The sequence below is a fragment of the Dendrobates tinctorius genome, unplaced genomic scaffold (assembly GCF_039654945.1).
Source record: "Dendrobates tinctorius isolate UK_male_01 unplaced genomic scaffold, ASM3965494v1 ptg000062l, whole genome shotgun sequence".
NCBI classification, from domain to species: domain Eukaryota; kingdom Metazoa; phylum Chordata; class Amphibia; order Anura; family Dendrobatidae; genus Dendrobates; species Dendrobates tinctorius.
The window spans coordinates 22223864-22240296 of NW_027361730.1; the positions used below are offsets into that span (position 1 = coordinate 22223864).

The 16433-nt window shown below is 43.4% G+C and overlaps 1 protein-coding gene across 2 annotated transcripts in view; it reads left to right on the plus strand.

Moving 5' to 3' along the window:
- The first annotated feature begins 793 nt into the window (after nucleotides 1-793).
- ACSBG1 (acyl-CoA synthetase bubblegum family member 1) overlaps nucleotides 794-16433 on the plus strand; it is a 123630-nt gene continuing 107990 nt past the window's right edge. For both annotated transcript variants that reach the window (XM_073579370.1, XM_073579371.1), the window contains exon 1: nucleotides 794-968. The gene's annotated coding sequence lies outside the window, so the exon portion shown is untranslated. The remainder of the gene's footprint in view (nucleotides 969-16433) is intronic.

The following is a 16433-nucleotide window of genomic DNA, read 5'->3' on the forward strand; positions in this document are numbered from 1 at the left end:
AATTATATGTCCATTTTGCAAGCCGGCGAGAAAATCTCGGCATACGGATGTTATACGGATGCTTACATGCGCAAAAAATGCAGCAACGCCTTGCCAACAGATGACATACGGATCACTGTTCAGGGAACATTTCTGCGTATTACGACCGTAAAATACATACGGTATTCATTCATCCACTCAATGCCGACTTTTATTCCCCATTGACTTGCATTGGGGTCGGGTTTCGGACGAAACTCCGACTTTTTGCCCTAGTCGGACCAGTTTCGTCTGAAACAAATTTTCTTTCATGAAACCCGATCCGACTAAAGTCGCTCAACTCTAATAACAACCATAATACAAAATCATGGAGTTTATACTTCCCAATGGTCATGATAGTATCAACTAGAAAAGTTGCTTATCCTCAATATGTATCCAGCTGAATGAAAATACAAGACTCATTACTCAACTAAAAAAAAACTAAAAAAATTACAAAACTTCTTATTGTACTGAAATTCAATAGACGTGTTCCCCCTTTTTACTAATGGCCACAATTAATGCACTATTGGCTGCTGTTCAGGGAAAGGCATTGGAGAAAGATTGTAAGCCTCAACGTCTCACAAAGATCTGCTTGTTCAGCGCTCTAAATCTCATCCTAATTCGACTGTGTCTCTTTTATCCGTCCACACAATGACTTATAGAGAGGCACTGATTTCCACAACTTGGAAAATATCACTGATTGGTCAATGTGTGGAGAAAGGTCGGATTTGCATGTAAATAGCTTAGTTCTCATTGAAATTCCTCACATGTCCAAACGGGGAGAAAGCAAGAACTTCAAAGGAATCCAAACAGATGCTAGACAAGATCAACCAACTTCCCAAGGGAGAAACGTCCTTGGTGTCTAGTCCAGTGTCTTGTGGATTAAAACTAATATCAATGTGCTGATATTATTCCTTCTGAGGATCACCCTGCAAGTTTCCTTTACCTCACAGGTAATTATTGCATTTTGGGTCACATCAAGCATTGCAGTTTAGGAATGAAAGATTGCAGATGTTCTCTATAAAAAAAAACTGGGAGAAGAATTTCTAAAAAATTATACCATGCACAAAAAACTACATTTAAATAATGAGTAATTTATATTAAACAATTCATTATACTTTGACTTACTTTTCATAGGAAATTCTTCATTGGTATATGACTTTTACGCTTCATATATATCTAGTGATATTACCTGAGCTGTTTTGATTTAGCGCTTTTCTTAGGACTCGTTATTAAATCAGGATCAGTGATTTGCTATATCCAAAGGTATACCCTGCATTATTTACATGTGTTAATTTATATTTTGGTGTGACTAAGCCAGCTCGCATATATGCTATTATTAGTCCAAAAAGTAATATAACATTTGGTTTGCTATCTCAATAAACGAATATTTTTTAAAAAACGGACGTCTGAAAACTGTTCTGGAAGTATCAGTCTTTCTAAAGGCTGAAAGACGTGATGGAATAATAATGTAGTGCTCACCATATAGTATGTGCCTAATGAAAGAGTAATAAAGTAGTACATGGCATGCAGAATCTGTATAATGCAGTGGATTGTAGTGTACCACCTGCTATACAACAAGCATTTTATTTTGTGGGACAGTGATATAACATATACAATTTTTAAAATATAATAGGATAGTAATGTATCATCTGCCATATAGTATATGTATAATATATAGGCATAGTATTGTAGCAGCTACCACATAATTTGTATATAATGTAATACAAGGGTGCCCCTAATTCATATATAGAGGCAGCCCACTGCCATCATTGCTGCTAGTAGATAGCATGTTGGGGAATGAGATAATTACATAGATCACAATTACTGATGAGTTCTGGGAGAGGCATAAATGAATGGTCCACAATGAGTTAAAAACACTGAACCAAGCATATCAGAATGGATGGTAGAGATATGAGATTCAGGAATAATGCCGCACATTCACACCCATAACATTCAATTTTCTGTAACTTGCCACGGCGAGGAGAGAACGACCCACCCACATGACTACCACCGGGGCCAGCTTACAGGTACACACCGCAAACAAGTTTTCTCCAGCAGAAAACTACTATCCATCTAGCCAAACTAGTCTACTTCACCACTCTCATCGCATCACTATCTGACAATCCAAAATGACTTTTCAAAATTTTCCACTCCACCATGAGCCCTAAAAGAACTAAAAATCTGGTCATTTATCTCCAAGACAAAATCAACCATATCCATCAGGACATTTTCACACAATCCCCTCACAGCTTGGATCCCCTTCCCTTCTGCACCTCAAGTTCACTTTCCACCTTTGTAATGGTCTCAGAAGGAGTTATCAGGCTCCTCACTTCTTCTTGCCCAACAACCTGCACCAATGACCCTATTCTCTCACATCCCCTTCAGTCTCTTTCCCCAGCTGTCACTGCCCACATAACGAAAATATTTAACCTCTCTATTTCTTCTGTAATGTTTCCCAAAAATCCCTGGACCAGAACTGCTCTCTAAACTACAGACCGGTCTTTAATCTCCCTTTCATCTCTAATCTGCCATTACGCTTGATCCACTTTCGTCTAATCTGCTATCTCTTAGATAACTCTTTATTTTTACCATTACAATCCAATTTCTACTCTTTCTGCTGGTCACTATTCCCCGCTGATTTTCCTGAATCTCTCTGTAGCATCTGATTTCATCACCAGCTCCTCCTCACTATGCTCCACTCTATCAACCTCAAGGACTCAGCCCTCCTCTGGTTCTCTCCCCTTTTAGACCAGTCCTTCACTGTATCATTTGCAGGCTCTTCTTCTTCTTCTCCTAACTGTAGGAGTTACTCAAAGTTGAGTCTTGGGCTCCCTCCCCCTTTCTCTATACACTGCCTTTATTGGACAAACACACAGTAGATTAAATTTCCAGTACAATCTCTATGCTGATGACACCCAATTTTACATTTTTTTTCCTGATATTACAACCACTTTAATACAAAATACCAGAGATTGTCTTTCCCAATAATTGCAATAGCCTTGGGTGCTTCAACCATAACTCCTAATCAGTATGTCTTGGGGTCATATTTGACACACAACTTTCCTATATTCCCAATTTCCAATCACTCACGTGCTAATATCAACTTCGCTTTGAAAATATTTCCGGGAGCAGACCTTTTCTCACCTTTGAAACTGCAAAAACTCTTACTGTGAAGAATATGTGGGATACAGTGGCATGTCAATTGACATATCCATATCATCACATCTGGTCCAAGATTATAGACCTCCTTCAAAATGTGAAGCTGAGACAGGACACCTAGCTAAGCAGGTGGTCCAGCTTCAACAGCTCTAAGTGGAAAAACTCCGAACCTTAGCTGGGAGCCCAAGCTGCTTAACTGCTTCAAAGAATCCCCCCAGATGGACGGGAGCTGTAATTTCATAAGGAGTTATGGAGTTATCATATGTCCTAGCCGTGTACCGGTTATATTTACAAGATCTCGGGACCGGAATGAATGCCTGCCGGGGTCTTGACCTGGTCTAGCATCCTGGGGTGATGGAGTTGTATAGAACGGCTAGCAGAAGCCAGGAAGCAAAGTGTTTGGTCACCAAGCGTAATGGGGACCCGGCTGGATACGATGGTACCAAAATCACCTTACTATGACCGTCCATTGAGAAGCTATGATCCATCATAGGTTTTGGAGTTTCAGCTACCAGACCCAAGGGGAGGGAAACTAGGACCATCCCTTGGGCAGGAAAGGAAATGATCGGCCAAGGGGTTAAGTGCTTGTACAAGGCTGTGGCTGTTATGGATCTGCAACTAAGGACTAGGACAGAAGGGAGAAAAGCTGACCCTGTACTATGACTAGGCTGAAACCCTACAATGGAGTGGGCGACCTATTCCTTGTGAATAGACCCACCGACGTTTCCTAGGCTAAACTCAAATGAAGACCTAAAGGTAAAGGGAAGGGTATCCCTGAAAGATCTAGGGACTGGGAACAAAAACATGTAACCTCCTAGTAGGAAAATAGAAGAAGCTGCAGAAACTAAAGGAAAACCAAAAAACAAAGCAGGCAGAACTAGAGATCCCAGAATTGCAGAATATAAAACACACAAAGCTATCAAAGCACCTAGCCAGAACTCTAGCAGATTAACACTGTTGTCCAGCAAGGACTGGGAGGCAGGTGCTGGGTAATAAAGGGTGATACAATCACCTGACCTTCGACAAACCCAGCACCAGGGGAAAATTACCAGCAGCCAGAGAAACACAACAAGATGGCGGATGGTCAAAACAAAATAGATTCTAACAGTACCTCCCCTTTTACGAGGAACCCCCGGATCCTCTTGGTCGAGCCTTATTCGGAAGTCTCCTGTGAAAAGCCTTAATCAGCCTTGAGGCCGAGACATCCTCAGCTTTCACCCAGGAATTATCCTCGGGACGGAAACCCATCCAGGACACGAGATACTGCAACCTTTCTCTGTGGCACCTGGAATCAAAAATGCGTGAAATCTCAAAATCGCTGTCCTCATCAACTCGAGGAACAGTCGGCATTGCCTCCTTATCTGGCGTGTCAACTTTCTTCAGTAAAGATACATGAAAAACTGAATTAATTCTTCAGGACGAAGGGATGTCTAATTTCACTGCTGCCAAGTTGACAACCTGAACCACATTGAGGGGTCCTACAAATTTAGGCCCCAGTTTTTTAGAAGGGATATTCAAATGCAGATTCAGAGAGGACAACCAGACCATGTCCTCAACTGCAAACAACGCCTCCCAAAATATTTCTTTTACCTCCTATTCGCCTCTTTCAGATTATGGCGTACACTGGTCCAAACTCCTTCCAAATTTCCAGAAAAACTCTCCTCCTCAGGCACAGCTGCCCCAATCTTTGAAAATGAACCGAAAGATGGATGCCTCCCTGTACAGCAAAAAAACTCAACTCAGCTAGTGGTAGATATTCTGACCACATCTCCTGATTGTCTGCTACAAAACATCTCAAAAACTACTCGACGTCCTGGATCTTCCTTTCGATCTGTCCAGTGGACTCCGGATGATAACCTGACGAAAATGACAAGTGAACCTTTAATCTGTCACAAAAAGCACGGCAAAAGCGAGCCACAAACTGTGGTCCTCTATCAGAAACAATTTCCGTGGGAACACCATGGAGCCTGACAATCTCTTTCACAAATGCCTTAGTCTTGGCGCACAGTAATTTTATTGAACAGGACCAGATGACACATCTTACTAAAACGGTCCACAACAACCCAAATGACAGAAAAATCCTCAGAGACCGGCAGATCGGTGATAAAATCCTTAGCAAGTTGCGTCCATGGTGAACTAGGAACCTCCAAAGGGCACAGCAACCCTGCAGTCAGGGCATGGGAGACCTTCGACCTAGCGCACACAGTACACTGACGCACCCACTTGATGATTTCTCTTTGCCATCCTGGCCACCAGAAACTTCGACTGATCGACTTTCTGGTTTCCGAAATCTCTGAATGACCCGCCAACCGAGACTCATGACATTCATCAAACAAAGCTCTCCTCAAGTCTCTAGCCACAAATAATTTACCATACGGAGTGTTTGTTGGTGCAGCATTCTGGGCCTCTAGGATGCTATTCTCCAAATCAGAACCCAATTCTGTCACCACCACCCCTCTCTGCAAAATACATTCCTCCTTCTCAGTATTAACTGCTGGAGAGAAACTACGAGACAAAGCATTCGCTTTAACATTCTTTGCCTCAGGGATATATGTTACGGAGAAATGGAACCGGGCAAAAACAGTGCCCATATAGCTTGACGGGCGTTCAAACGTTTAGCAGCATCCAGATATATCAGATTCTTATGATCAGTAAAAACCTGTATCGGATGTCTAGCCCCCTCCAAAAAATGTCCCCAATGCGCAAACGCGAGTTTAAGAGCCAGCAACTCTCGGTTCCCAACATCATAGTTGAGCTCAGTCTCCGAAAAATTTTTAGAACAGAAAGCACAGGGATGCACCCCATCCTCTCCCTCCTGGGACAGAACTGCCCCCACCCCTACTGATGAGGCATCAACCTCTACCAGAAATGACTTGGTCTCATCTGTCTGGATCAAAACAGGAGCACAGCTAAACCTATCCTTGAGATGCTCAAAAGCCTTAACAGTCTCAGTGGACGATTGGACAGTATTAGGATCCTTCTTGGTGAGATCAGTTATACGTTTCGCGATAACAGAAACTCTTTATGAATTTTCTATAATAATGAGCAAACTCTAAAAATCTCTGAACCGATTTTAAACATTCAGGCCTAGGCCACTCCAAAACTGCCTGAACCTTCACCCATCACTGGAGACAAAGTACTCCAAAAAACTAATTTTCTGTACCGCAAACTCACACTTCTCTAATTTAGCAAAGAGTGTGTTTTCGCTCAAAATCTGTAAAACTTCGTGGACTCTCTGCCAATGCGACTCCAGATCAGGTGAGTAAATCAAAATGTCATCCAAATAACCAATAACACTTCTAACGATCAATGGCCTCAGAATGTCATTAATGAAATTTCGAAAAAACGCAGGCGCATTCGTAAGGCCAAAAGGCATTACTAGACACTCAAAATGACCTTCCGGGATATTAAAAGCTGTTTTCCATTCATCGCTCTCCTTCACGCGCAGCAAATTATATGCCCCACGTAGGTCAATTTTAGAGAACCACTTTGCTTCAGGTAGTTGGTTAAACAAATCCGGAATAAGTGGCAATGGGTAACGATTGCGCACAGTGATCTTATTACTCTCCCTAAAATCCAGACACGGCCTAAGACCCCCATCCTTTTTTTGGCAAAACAAATCATACGTCCACAGGGGACTTAGAGGGTCTAATATGACCTGCAGCTAAACTAGTCTGTAGGTATTCCTTTAAGGCTTCCCTCTCGGGAATCGTAAGATTAAATAAACGACTTTTAGGAAGTGTAGCACCTGGGACGAACTCAATAGCGCAATCGAAATCTCTATGGGGTGGTAGAGCTTGCGACTCCACTTCCAAAAATACCTTCCAGAAATCCTGAATGGCTTCAGGTAGCTCCCTCTTCACAACACCAGCAACGTGAGAATTACAACATTTACCATAACACCCATGACCCCAGGACCTTATAGTACTAGACGACCAGTCCAGCAAAGGATTGTGCAAAGTCATATGCACCCCAATAAACCTTTGAACCCACATACTGGATATGATCAGGAACATCCACTTCACATTTTTCATTTTGTACTGCCATTCTGTTTTCTTATGTATTGACAGCACAGCCTGCCCTGCTACCAAGTCATCTACACCCCAATATGCCTTTGAACTCACATACTGGATGGGATCAGGAACATCCACTTGACATTATTCATTCTGTACTCCCATTCTATTTTCTTATGTATTGACAGCCCGGCCTGCCCTGCTGTCAACTCATATGCACCCCAATATGCCTTTGAACCCACATACTGGATGGGCACAGGAAAATCCGCTTCACATTATTCATTTTGTACTCTCATTCTGTTTTCGTATGCATTGACAGCAAGGCCTGCCCTGCTGCCGGCATCTGTACCCCAATAAGCCTTTGCACCCACATACTGGATGGGTACAGGAAAATCCACTTCACATTATTCATTTTGTACTCCCATTCTGTTTTCTTATTCATCGACTGCAAGGCCTGCCCTGCTACCAAGTCATATGCACCCCAATACCCTCAATCCCCCCCTTGGAAGAAACATGTAGGAGGGCCTCTTAACAAAAAATGTCCCATTAAAAAGGAGCGGGTCTCCTAGACTTGCAATGGCCATACACTAAGTGTATTGGGCTGACAAACATTTTCCCCTGTGGGGTACATCTCAGCCTTATCCATAACAAGTATTTAACGCACAGAAAAAAAACCCTCCCTTGTTAGGATTTCGACACTGGCTGTAGCAGCAGGGAACACGTTAACGCTGGTGATCTAGTGGTGGCGGATGATGAAATGTGGAGGAAGGCATGATTTAAAACTATGCCCAATTTAAAGGAGCGTGTCTCCTACACTTGGAATGCCCATACACTCAGTGTATGAGCTGGCAAACATTTCCCCTGTTGGGTACACCTCAACCTTTGGCAGAACAAGTATTTGACACACAGCCTAAATACCCATCCTTGTTACAAATTTGACACTGGCTGTAGCTGCACGGAACATGTAAATCCTTTGTATCTGTGGGGGTGGATGATGAGACTTGGAGGAAGGCCTGATTAAAAAATACGCCCAATTTAAAGGAGCTGGTCTCCTACACTTGGAATGCCCATACACTTAGTGTATGGGCTGGCAAACATTTCCCCTTGGAGGTGTAAATATTTTTAAAATTTTGGTGATGGACATCATAACACCATTGCAAAGCATAGAGTGGCCGGAGCATGATTGAATACGTTCACCCTCGTGTTCAAGTGGTGGTGGACGGTGAGGATGAGGAGAAGGAGGAGGAGGACACCAAATAGCAAAAAACACGAAGCGTATATCCATGTTTGGTTGTGAAGAGGTGCATGTGAATACACTTCACAAAAAAATACTACACTGGAGTTAATGCTTTGCTGTCATCATTTAGTGGTGTCGCGAAGTCAGGCCCAATCCATCCCTTGTTCATTTTTATAAGAGTCAGCCTGTCTGCATTTTCCATAGAAAGGTGAATGCGCTTATCTGTGATAATGCCACCAGCAGCACTAAAAACCCGCTCGAACAAAACGCTAGCAGCAGAGCAGGCCAGGACCTCCAAGGAGTAGAGAGCCAGCTCATGCCACTTGTCCAGCTTGGATACCCAATAATTAAAAGGCACAGAGGAATCATGGGGGACATTGGTACGGTCAGCAAGGTACTCCCTCAGCATCTTAGAAAAGATTGCATTCCTTGTGAGATTACCCCGTGTCTCAATGCATGGGCGATGGGAGGGTCTAAGGTCTCTTTCACACATCAGTTTTTTGCCATCAGTCGCAATCCGTCATTTTTAGAAAAAAAAGATCCAGCGATTGATGACGCTGGATCCGTTTTTTTCTCATAGACTTGTATTAGCGACGGATTGCAATGGATAGCCTCATGTTTCATCCGTCGTTCATTGGATCCGTCAAAAATTTTGTGTCCGTCGGGCGGAGACGACGGACAAAGTAACATTTTTTGTCTCCGTCGAAAAGTCAGACAGCAACGGATCCAGCGTCATCCGTCATTGGCTATAATGGAAGCCTATGGGTGCAGGATCCGTCGCTGTGAATCAAATGACAGAATACAGCGACGGATTCTGTTTTTTTAAACTGAGCAAGCTCCAATTATTATTACCAGGTAGGGCAGTCGGATCCAGCGAAAAAACGGATCCGTTGCATCAGTTTTTCTCAATCTGCGACAAATCCATTTTTTTCCAAAACTGCTGGATTGCGACTGATGCCAAAAAACTGATGTGTGAAAGAGGCCTAATAAAACTGTCCCAGAACTTTGACAGTGTTCCCCTGCCTCTGCTGGAGTGGACTTGTGTCTGTGTCGCCTGTCCTGCTTGGTTGGCCAACAAAATGTTATCTCTGCCGCCTGTGTTTTGAGAAGGAAATTTTTTAATAACTCTGCAACGATGGCCCTATGGTACTGCAACATTTTGGTACACCTGTCTGCCTCTAGAACAAAAGATACAAAGTTATCCTTGTAGCGTGGGTCTAAAAGTGTCACTAGTCAGTAATGACTGTTACCCAATATTTTGACAATACAAGGGTCACGGGAAAGGCAGCGCAACATAAAGTCAGCCATGCGTGCCAGACTGGTAACAAGCAAGATTTCCATGTCCTCACCAACAGGAAGGACGACTGACCAAGGTGTCCTACTCCTCCTCTTCCTCTTCTTCTCTGTCCTCAGGCCATCCACACTGAACAGACGGTATGACAATTGTGCTTGTAGTCCCGTCTATAGCGCATGAAAATAGCTCCTGTACTTCCTCCTCCTCCTCTTCCTCATTATCAACCAATCCACATTGGGATGACATGAGGCTGGGCTGTGTGTAATAACCCTGTATGGTTCCTTGATCCATGTGCTCGTGCTCCAACTACAATACATCCTCTTTCATTGTGAGCAGAGAGCTTTTCAGAATGCAGATGAGCAGGATAATGATGCTAATTATGGCATCATTGCTGCTCACCATCTTGGTGGACTCCTCAAAGTTTTGTAGGATGCTACATATGTCTGACATCCATGTCCACTCCTGAGGTCTTATGTGTGGTGTCAAATCTTGTTGGCCTTGTTGATGCTGGTATTCAACAACTGCCCGCTTCTGCTCACAAATCCTTTCCAACATATGGAGTGTAGAGTTCCAGCGTGTGGGAACATCACACACCACTCGGTGAGCCAGAATCTGCAATCGCTTCTGAAGCGTGGTGGTGGATAAGTAACTGGAAGTATTATCCGCTATCCAACTAACAACCTTTTCCCACTGCTCGGGCTTCAATAGTGCTGTTTTGCCACAGTCCCCTAGGACTTTGGACACTAAGGTCCAGCTAGAAGTTGTGGGTGTTTTTGGTGGCCCAATTTCAGCTTGGCCACATCCTCGGTCTGCACCATCACCATCACGTCCACGTCCACTTCCCCATCCCTTGCCACGCGCCTTGCACATTGTAAATGGACCAGAATATTAGACAGGTTCAATACAAAAGGGTGATTTGGGAGGCAACTTGTATGCAATACGTGTGCTGGAAAACCAAACTTTTACCTATCTGTACTGTAGGATAAAATGTGTTTTGCCTTATCAGATTTAATAAGTACTATAACAGACTGCAAATAAAATACAATGTATAGGCCTAAAATTGACACATTTTTGGCAAGGATAAATGAGGCCTGTTAGGGAGATACCACAAACAAAAATTTCTGGCCTGTATTTTTTATAAAAATGTTTTGGCTAAATACTGCTGTATGTAAGTCCAGTGACACTCCGGACCAAAAAAGAAAACAGCCAAACTTTGAGGACACACAGATATGAGCAGGCACGCTGATACCACACCGAAAAATGTGGCTTTTTTTTTTTTTGGCTAAATAGTGCTGTATATAAGTACAGTGCCAGAAAGCAAAAAAGAAATGAATTTAGGGCTAAAAAGACCAAAATGTTTAGCAGACGGATGGATGAGGTGTGTCACAGATATACCACACTGTAAAATATGTGGCCTGTCTGTATTTTTTGGGGGGTTCAGCAAAATGGTGTTAACAAATTGTGTAAGACACTCAAAAAAACTACTCAACCGTACCACATAAAAAATAAACATTTCTATGCACATTCAAAAGGGATGTTTGGGACCCCTTTAAAATTGCAGGATTTTCACAATGTGCTAGGAAAAGGATCTGGCTGTATTGTGCACTGTCAAAAAGCAAATGGAGGGAAAAAAGAACTCTGGATTGCTTTGCAATAAAAAAAGCTTTTAGCCCTGGCCCAAAAATTTTTCAAAGCCAATTACACCTGGGGCTAGGTATATACGGCCAATGTATCCCACAGGTAGCAGCAGCAGCAGCAGCACCAGAACACAGCACCCTCTTGATATATGCAATGATATTTATATACACACATACAGCGGCAGCAGACCTTGCACTGATGTGTATACAGCGATGTACACTACCCTGCCTGCCTAACACTGGAACCTATATACTCCAGAATTAGTCCTTAGAAGGACTGTTGGTTTAGCTGGATTTGAGTTGTTCAGGACGGTAGACCACACACTCATTAAAAAATCCCCAATTCTGACCCTATCAAGGCACAGCTCTCCTTACACTATCTAAATCCAGAGCTGAATGCGGCGAGCAGGGCGGCGTCCGGTCTCTTATACCCCTGATGATGCTGTGCGGCAAGCCAATCACTGCACGACCACAACAAAGATGGCTGCTGCGTTTCATTGCCTGGCAGACAATCCCTACATCGTGACTGGTTCTGTAAAGTCCGCCAAAAAAGCTGTGTGGAGACCCGAGTTCCCGCCGAGTAATCCCAGAAATGCTCGGTGCTCGCCGAGTACGCAGAGTACAGTGATACTCGGGCGAGTACCGAGTAGTGGCGAACACGTTCGCTCATCACTAGTTATTACAGGACTCATTGTGACTAATCTTTATGTTGTCAGGCACTCATGGAAATATGCAAGGAAGTTAATAAAGCGCAAGTGAAGAGCCATGTATTTCTGGAAGATAATTATAGCTGTGACAATTCTCCACTGAATTTTGCTAAGAATATTTTAAGTGCATCAACTAATAAACTCCTCCTACACAAATCTTTTATATACCGGGTTCTCAGAAGACAGATTCTTGAGTGTCTGGCAGTACACAACTCTTTTCATGTGTCTCACCAAAAGCCTCTGATTCCTATCCACATCTCTGTAAATCTTCTGATGCCATCTTATGGTCCAGATGCAGAGAATAAAGTTAACAAGGTTCTTGTTAAAAAATCTAGAGCTATATTGTAGTATCTTGCAGATTTGAAGAATTAACCTCCTGAGAAAAGATAATGTAAGCCTAAAAAGAACATGTATATATTCTCTCTTTTCTGGAAATTCTATCACCGATTCCCTTGTAAGCAGGTTGCGGGATGCAGTGACACAAGGCAGACAGAGCAAGGGTTAACAATTCAATTAACAGTAAAGGTACTTCTCGCAGGGAGAAAAACAGGTAAATTGTAAATCATAGAATCGTAGAGTAGGAAGGGACCTCCTGGGCCATCTGGTCCAACCCCCTGCTCAAAGCAGGATTCTCTAAATCGTCCCAGACAGATGTCTGTCCAGCCTCTGTTTGAAGACTTCTATTGAAGGAGAACTCACCACCTCTTGTGGCAGCCTGTTCCACTCATTGATCACTCTAACTGTCAAAAAGTTTTTTCTAATATCTAATCTGTATCTCCTCCTATTCAGTTTCATCCCATTGCTTCTAGTCTTTCCTTGTGCAAATGAGAATAAAGATGATCCTTCTACAATGTGACAGCCCTTGAGTTATTTGTAGACAGCTATTAAGTCTCCTCTCAGTCTTCTCTTTTGCAAGCTAAACATTCCCAAATCCTGCAACCTTTCCTCATAAGACAGGGTTTGCAGACCGGTCACCATTCTGGTCGCTCTTTTCTGAACTTGCTCCAGTGTGTTGATGTCTTTTTTAAAATGTGGCGCCCAAAACTGGACACAGTATTCCAGATGAGGTCTGACCAAAGAGGAGTAGAGGTCAATGACTTCACGTTATCTAGACTGTATGCTTCTGTTAATACATCCTAGAATTGCATTTGCCTTTTTTGCTGCTGCATCACACTGTTGACTCATATTCAGTCTGTGATCTATTAGTATACCCAAGTCTTTTTCACATGTGCTGTTGCTTAGCCCTATTCCTCCCATTCTGTATATGCTTTTTTCATTTTTATTGCCCAGAATTAGTACTTTGCATTTTTCCCTGTTAAAAATCATTCTGTTAGTTGCTGCCCACTGCTCCAGTTTATTTATATCTTTTTGAATCCTCTCTCTCTTCTCTAGTGTTAGCTATCCCTCCTAAATTGTGTCATCAGCAAATTTAATCAGTTTACCCTCAATTCCTTCATCTAAATCATTGATAAAGATGTTGAACAATACAGGGCCCAGGACAGAGCCCTGTGGTACCCCACTTGAGGCATTCTTCCAACTGGATGTGCAGCCATTTACCACCACTCTTTGGGTCCGATCACTAAGCCAGTTAAGAATCCACCTAACAGATGCCTTGTCCATTCCATACTTAGTCATTTTTTCAACAAGGATTGTGTCAGATACTTTGTCAAATGCTTTGCTGAAGTCAAGATATCTACAGCATTTCCCTGATCCACCCAATCGGTGATTCTGTCATAGAAGGAAATTAAGTTAGTCTGACATGACTTATTAGTTACAAACCCATGCTGACTCTGTTTAATCACTTCATTCTTATCTAGGTACTTAAATACATGTTGTTTAATAATTTGTTCAAAGATCTTTCCTGGTATAGAAGTCAGACTCACCGGCCTGTAGTTGCTTGGGTCCACCTTCTTCTCCTTTTTGAAGATAGGAACAACATTTGCCCTTATCCAGTCTTCTGGGACTTCTCCTGTTCTCCAAGAATTTTCAAAGAATATGGAGAGGGGTTCAAAAATTTCTTCTGCTATCTCCTTCAGTACTCTGGGGTGTAATTCATCTGGACCTGGGGACTTGAATTCATTTAGGTTAGCTAAGTGTTTCCTCACTATCTTTCTGTTTATAGATATCCTGGATTCTTCCATTCCCTTAATAGGACAGTGAAGAACAGTTGATGTTACATTTCCTTTCTGAGAGAAAACACATGCAAAATAGGAATTTAAAAGTTCGGCCTTCTCAACATCCTGGCTTACTATTTCATCATTTTCATCCTGTAAAATTCCTATAGTATCTTTGACTTTTCTTTTACTTTTGACATATCCCCGAAATCCTTTATTATTGCTTTTGACGTCTCTTGCAAGCCTCAATTCATTGTCAGCTTTAGATAATCTGATTTGTGCCCTGCAGGTTCTGCAGACAGCATTATATTCTTCTTTAGATATGCCTCCCTCTTTCCATTTTATAAACATTTCTTTCTTCCTTTTTAGCATGTGCTTAAGTTCTGTGTTCATCCATCCTGGTTTCCTTAAATGCTTCCTATTCGTGTTGCACCTGTTGTAGTGAGAGTCCCGTCAGTTCAGCCCACATCTGCTCCAAGATTCAACGCCCTTCCTTCTGGCTTCCAGTATAAAGAGGGTGTGTCCCATGTGGTGCTGTATATAGATGGTGTGTCCCATGTGGTGCAGTAGATAGAGGATGTGTCCCGTGTGGTGCAGTATATAGAGGATGTGTCCCATGTGGTGCAGTATATAGAGGGCATGTCCCGTGTGGTGCAGTATATAGAGGGCATGTCCCGTGTTGTGCAGTATATAGAGGATGTGTCCCTTGTGGTGCAGTATATAGAGGACGTGTCCCTTGTGGTGCAGTATATAGAGGTTGTGTCCCGTGTGGTGCACTATATAGAGGACGTGTCCCGTGTGGTGCACTATATAGAGAACGTGTCAGTTCTCCTTTATGGTGTAGTATGTAGAATCTGTCCTGTGTGATATTTTTATATAACTGCATGGTGGGCCCCAGGAATGATTTTTCTCTGGTGGGCCCAAGGACATCCAGTCCGAAGCTGAAAACGGATGTCATTTCTTGCCATCCCATAAGCTCCTGCCTGCCTCTGCAGTGTTACCTTCATCCCTGAGTGTCTGGGTCAACTCTCCTACTTTTCTGCCTGGGGTTTTCAGGTTTGACTTCCCTCTTTCCTCCTGGGTCCTGTGTTGCTGCCTGCCAAACCCATGAACTCTCAGTTCTTTAAGGGACAAAGTACAACAAAGGACCTTTTAATCAGGAAATGTCCAACTGGTATAGGCTTCATTAGGACAATTCCCCCATCTTTCTATACCTGAGCAATAAGAGCAATAAAGTGCTTTCGGTATCACAAGCAGCTAGGGCATTCTCTTAGGCCTCTTTCACACATCAGGTTTTCGCCGTCAGGCGTGATCCGGCGCTTTTGACAGAAACCGGATCCGGCGAAATGCAATGCCGGATCCGGTTTCCCCCCCATTGACTTGCATTTGCGCCGGATCGCGCCGGATGGCCATGCGTTTCATCCGGTTTTCGCCGGATCTGGCAATGTGTCGCGATCCGGCGTCTGGAAAAAACGGCTACTGTAACGTTTTTTGTCTCCGGCGAAAAGGCCGGACCCGCCGAATCCGGCGCGTCCGGCTTTTTCACACAATGAAAGCCTATGAGCGCCGCAATGCGCCTGATCCGGCGAAAGCCGGATCCGGTGGCCGGATCCGGTTTTTTTGGTCTGCGCATGCTCAGTAGCTCTGCCCACAAGACATATATAAAAGCAAGACAGTGGGACCCACAGCCACACCCAACATGCCACCCAAGAAAGCAACCAAGCGCAGCAGGAGAAGGCAGGAGACCACTGCAGCACCATCAGCACCACCACCACCCCAAATGGAGCAGCAAATGGAACATGCTGAGGAGGGGAGTCCAGCAGCAGATGAGAGACGGTAATTATCAAATCCCCCATTCCTCCAAACTAGGGCCATGGAATATCAAGATATTCATTGGCCCTTTGTTTCTCTTTATTCAACAGCCGCCCAAGAGATGCAGCAGCAGCAGCAGAAATGGCATCACTGGCAGCAGCAACAGCAGCAGCAATACCCACAGCCATGGAGTCTGGCCATCAACAGGACAGCACATCTTCTTCTGGGAGCCCTCCCTCGCATCGTCAGCGTTTGACGGTAAGTTTTTATTTCCAAAATCCATCATCTCTGTAATATATGTCTATTCATTGCCTTTTATTTCAAAACAGGAATCACAAGATGAAGAGGAGCTCCCAGAAGAAGAAGGAAGGGGTGGACAGACACCTGGAGTGGGCTCACAATTGGTAAGTTTTTTGCATCAAACGCAGAAACACAACATCAC